Genomic DNA, 5,952 nt, shown 5'->3' on the forward strand with positions numbered 1-5,952 from the left:
TTCTGCATATTTTATTTGTCAAAATAACACAATATAATCATGCCAGTTTCAACTATTTTGGTAATTTATTTCAAAATACCAGTCAGCAAGTATGTGTATAACAATACAGACAACAAAAAAGATTCAGGAAATGTTTTTTGATAAGTAGATTCCTTACTAAGCATATTAATACAGAACTTTGAGTAATAATTCATTTAAACTACAGTACAAAATGGATTTCCCGCACCCCACAGAAGCAGTGCAAAAAAATTGTCATGTAGCATCGACAAATTAAGCTAAAGACTTTCTAAAAGTTATTTCATTTTAAAAGACTGTTTTGAGAGCTGAATATTTATATAAAGAACAGGAGTGTTTGCACATTTTGAAAACAGAATTTCATTTCCTGTCAAACTCTAATAAAATGGAAAGAATATCTCAAAAAATTGACGGAATAAGAAGAGTTAAAACTAGTATTGAAAATTGTGTGCTACCTTCCTGCCACAAGAAGAAGACAATTAAAGACACGTTGGATATTCAGTTACTAAACTACATACTCAACCAAACTGGAGTATTGTGTCCAATTCTGTGTGAAACATTTCAGGAAAGATGCGAACCAATTGGAGAAAGTCCAGAGAAGAGCAACAAAAATGATTAAAGGCCTAGAAGATATGACCTATGAGGGAAGTTTGAAAAAAAATGGGTTTGTTTCGTCTAGAGAAGAGAAGACTGAGAGGGGACATGATAACAGTTTTCAAGTACATAAAAGGTTGTTACAAGAAGGGGGGAGGTAAATTGTTCTTGTTAACCTCTGAGGACAGGACAAGAAGCAATGGGCTTAAATTGAAGCAAGGGTGGTTTAGGTTGTCATTAGGAAAAACTGCCTAACTGTTAGGTAATTTATTCCAGTGCTTAATACCCTAAGGGGAGGTTGTGGAATGTCTGTCATTGGAGATTTTTAAGAGCAGGTTAGACAAACACCTATCAGGGATGGTCTAGATAATATTTAGTCCTACCATGATTACAGGGGACTGGACTAGATGACTTTGAGGTCCTTTCCAGTCCTATGATTCTATAATTCTATATTCATAAGATTAAGAGGTTCCTAAGGACTACCCATGAAGGGATCGAGCCAAAGAAGGAATGACACCAGCTTGAATCTAAGCAAGCCTGAAAGAGATGTGTTTCCTATAATTTCATGGAAATAGGTAAGATATGGGTATAAAAGACTCAAGTGAACAACCTCCCCTGCTAGATAAAAAACACATCACAACTTATCTTATCCATCTCTACAAGAAAGATGCCACAGACAGACAAGAAAAACAGAAAAGAGTCAAGAAGTCAACCAACGGGACCCCATCCCCAAATAAAAAAGAAAATTCAACATAAATTCGTGAGAGAAAACCAAGGGAATGGATTTAAACAGCTGAAAAGATTTTATTGGGTATGAAAATGCTTGTAACTTAAATTACTAACAGTTCTCCTGTTAAGCACCAGATGGTTAGACCATGTATTCCTGTAGAGGAGTCAGGAGCTAAACATTGGTAAACAGAGAAACAGTGGGATTTAATTGGATTTAAGATTCTTAACATTTACAACTGGCCTGTCCCTTAGACAGCCCCTTAAATGGCTTCTTCTAAGTAACTGTAACCCTTCTGGAAGGTGGAGCCAGCAGCAACGAGGGCTGGGTTCAGTATCTAGGGGTTACTTTTCAACAATACAACACAAAACTAGGTCAAGCCCTCAGCCAGTGACCTGGGACAATTACACACCACCCCACGGGTGCCTCTAGAAGGCAACACTTCCCCTCTCGCAAGCACAGAGTCTGAGTGTAACAAAAACTTTTAATAAAAGGAGGGATTTAACTCAGTATTTAGTTGGGAAAACACCACAACTAGGGTTCATAAACACAAGCCATGAGCAAAAGAACCACCCCCAAGTAAGTTGGGAAGTGTCCTTTTCCCCTCAGGGCCTTAAGTCCAGCAACTGAAAAGTCCCTTTAATGTGACCATCCCTTCTCTGTACCCCACTCAGAGTTGCTGTCCTTGGCCAGTGCAGTCCCAGAGTTCAGAGGTTCATCCACAAAGTTCACCTCCCACCCTGTGTGGAAGGTGGGGAGGGGGGCACCTTACACGCTGCATTGCTCAGGCACTCGGTCCTCACTCCAGCGGCCAATTACCATGCCTCTGTGGGGCTCTGCTCTGGCCTGCTCCACCAGTGTTGCTGTTGACCACTTGCCACGCCTCTCCACAAGCTGCCTGGCTGGCCACTCATCAAGCTGTCTTCAGCTCCCTCCCACCCCCAACACAGCTCTCATTGATTTCAGCTCTCAGTGCAGGAGCCTCACTGCCAGTGTACACTGGGCAGTCTCTTGCAATAGAGACACTGTCTCAAAGTAGATCTAATATTTAGACCAAAGTATCAGTGATTTCAGCTCTGCAGTATGTAACAAGATGCTCAACTGAGTCTAAATTAGCTCTTTTATTATACTATGGAGAGAGAAAGGGTCAAATAGCGTCTAAAACCCTTAAACAGGGATACCTATTTAAGGTACCTATCCCTACCCTCTCTCCACTAACTGGGCTTTGGAACCCATGTCCCCTGCCTAGCGAGTGCCATTCAGTTGAGGGTGAGTTCCTCCACTGGTGTATGCCAGGTACAGTTCTGCTGCCCTCAGTTCACACAACAAGGATAATGACCCTTTATTACTCCTGCCCCAATAACTAGGAGACTGGGGATCCAACACCATCCACAAGTGATCATTTGGGCAAGCAAGCCCATCATGCTGAGCACCTATGCAGGGTGGGTGTGTCCATGCAAACGAGATCAGCTTCTGAAATCTTTTTCCACAGCTCACCACTAGATGTCAGGGAAGAGCTCATTCAGATTCTACTTACATAACTAATTTAAATATTTTTTTTATTTCATAGGATTTGATTAAGATTGTTTACTTTTCCCACTTATAAACTCTTTATGGTATTATTAATAATTTGACAATGTCAGAAGATGCTCTACTCAAGTTGCAGTGGGGGAGGTTTAGGTTGGATATTAGGAAAAACTTTTTCACTAGGAGGGTGGTGAAACACTGGAATGCGTTGCCTAGGGAGGTGGTGGAATCTCCTTCCTTAGAAGTTTTTAAGGTCAGGCTTGACAAAGCCCTGGCTGGGATGATTTAATTGGGGATGGGTCCTGCTTTTGAGCAGGGGGTTGGACTAGATGACCTACTGAGGTCCCTTCCAACCCTGATATTCTATGATTCTATGATTCTACTCACCACTGGAGGGACTCCTTCTGGCCACATCTGGGCGGTACTGGGTTTACAATGGCAACAGTGGTGCCACCATGGAGCTGGGCCCATGCTCAGAAGGGGCCCCGGCCTGTTCTGCTTGCACTGTGTCCCGAGACCCCGCCAGCCCGCTGGCTTCTTCCTGCCCACCACTTGCTCCTCTCAGCTCCCCACCAGTCTCAAACTCAGCCTCAAAGTGATACATTTTTGCAATATATACATTACTATGCCAGATCAGGCCAACTGTCCTTCTGTTCTGGTGTTTCATATGTGACAGTGGCCATGTGTAGTGTAATGCCCTCATAATGATCAATGCAATATCATGCTTATGGGTAAGTTCTTTGTAACCTCAGGCAGTTAGTAATTGGTTTATGTCCTGAAGAATAGTCATTGATGCCTCTTATGGTCAGAAAACAATTCTTTTTGTCATCTGCAGAAAATTTCAACTTTTTGGTAAAATAAAATAAAATAAGAAAAAAAATCAAAATCCTACCATCTTCAGCCTAAAACCAAAAAAATTTGATTTGGAACTGATGCCTTGGGGCTTCATGGGAACTGTAGTTCAGGTACCTCATACTGCATTCCTCCTCCATGGGCTGGGCTGCCTGGCTGGCTACATTGCCCATGATGCACATGTTCTCACGTCTTGCTGAGCCATTCTGGTACATCATGGGAGACCTTTGCCAAACTACAGTTTCCATGAGGCACGTGATCTACAACTCTCTTGATATGCCATGGAAGTATTTCCAAATTGAAATATTCTGCTTTTTGGACAAAAATATCTTTTCTTTTTAATAGAAAGCAGAAACTTGTGAAAAATTTACTTTATCAAATACCCAATATTCCATTGAAAAATAATTTTGATGGAAATTTTCAACTATACCTAGTTTCTAATATATTTCTATGATAGATAATGTAACTGTGGCTGATGTTCTGATTTCATATAAATGCATAATTCTTTTTTTAAACTTACTAAGGTCTTTATCAAAATAACTTGTGGCAATGAGTTTTATAGGTTAATAATGTATCATGTAAAGTAGTATTTCACTTCATCAATTTTAAATTTATTGCTTTTTAATGTATGTGCCTCCTTTTTCTTATGTTATGGGAATAACTATGTTTGCTAATTATAATACTTCACTCTTGAGTTCTCTTATTTATCTCCTTTCTAAATTAATCTGTTTAATCTTTCCATGCCTTTAGTTATTTTTGTTGGTTTTCACGGAAATGTCAATTTGTGCTATAGCTTAGCTAAAATGGGGTTACCAAAACTGAACAAAGTATTTACTTGTGAGTTTATCCCTGATTTATATAATAGCAATATAATTTTCAGTATTATTCTCAATTCTTTTCTTAATATAGCATTTTTGCCACTCCCCTGCTCTGAGCAGAGGTTTTCAAAATTTGTCTAGGTCTCTCTCTTGAGTGTTTTTAGTTAATTTACAACTCACCAATGAGGTTCACATTTATTCCTTTAATGTGCATTACTTTGCAGTGGTCCACACTGAACTTCTGTTGCAGCATTGTCAAATTGTCTAGCCTTGTCAGGTACCTTCTGAAGTGTCTCACATTACACTAACATACATAACCCCCACAATCCTACAAACACCTAAGCATGTCTGTAAGTTTACTCGTGTGAGTTGTCCCCTTGCAATGACTACATGTTGCACACACAGTGCATTGGGTAGAGTGCCTGAGCCACAGTACACCAGATCTTCAGCTGGTATAAACTTGCATAGTTCCAATGACTTTACTGGAGCTATGCTGATTTATAACTGAGAATCTGGCTCAATGCTTTGAGGAACTTTCACTGGGAAGTCTGCTTGTACTGTAATACAACAGCCAAGTCTGTTCTGATTGACCTCTGTACAACATTGCCATGAACTCTCTGCCACTGCCACCATTTTTTCTATATAAATATACAGACAATTTTCTGTTCCAACATGCAAAAGCAGGTGCTATAGTACAAGCATGTATTTGGTCAAGATGAAGAAAATCCCTCAAAATAGTGTTATACTGGATTATATGTTCTAAAAGTGTTCTGCTAACTTTATTGCAATGGAGATTAAAAGTCTGTTTTTATATATTTGTCTGAAAATTGACACATTTTTGTTGTAGTGAGGACATCGCTATTATTTCATATTATAATGCTCGCTATTAATCAGCATTTGACTTTTATTTCCTAAGACCAACAACTAATCTTTGCATTTGTCTTCATTTGTCTTTGACCACTGACTTTAAATGACCAGACGCAATAGTTTATCCTTTAGGGAAAACTATTTAATTTGCCTGAAAAAAACTTCCTTCTCAATTACAGAAAGAAAAGGAGTACTAGTGGCACCTTAGAGACTAACCAATTTATTTGAGCATCAGCTTTCGTGAGCTACAGCTCACTTCATCAGACGCATTAGCTCACGAAAGCTTATGCTCAAATAAATTGGTTAGTCTCTAAGGTGCCACTAGTACTCCTTTTCTTTCTGAGAATACAGACTAACACGGCTGCTACTCTGAAACTTGTCAATTACAATATACTTGGCAATGAAATAAGTGGTAAGGACGCTGTTTTCTTATCATATCTATTAATCTGGACACTAACCTGATTAAAAGAAAAGTGAACATTGGAAGTTACTGAAGGAACAATCCCAAACTAATATAAAAGATACCAGTAAAATTGCAGAGATCAAATGTCC

This window comes from Caretta caretta, chromosome 2, assembly GCF_965140235.1.
Source record: "Caretta caretta isolate rCarCar2 chromosome 2, rCarCar1.hap1, whole genome shotgun sequence".
Lineage (NCBI taxonomy): Eukaryota > Metazoa > Chordata > Testudines > Cheloniidae > Caretta > Caretta caretta.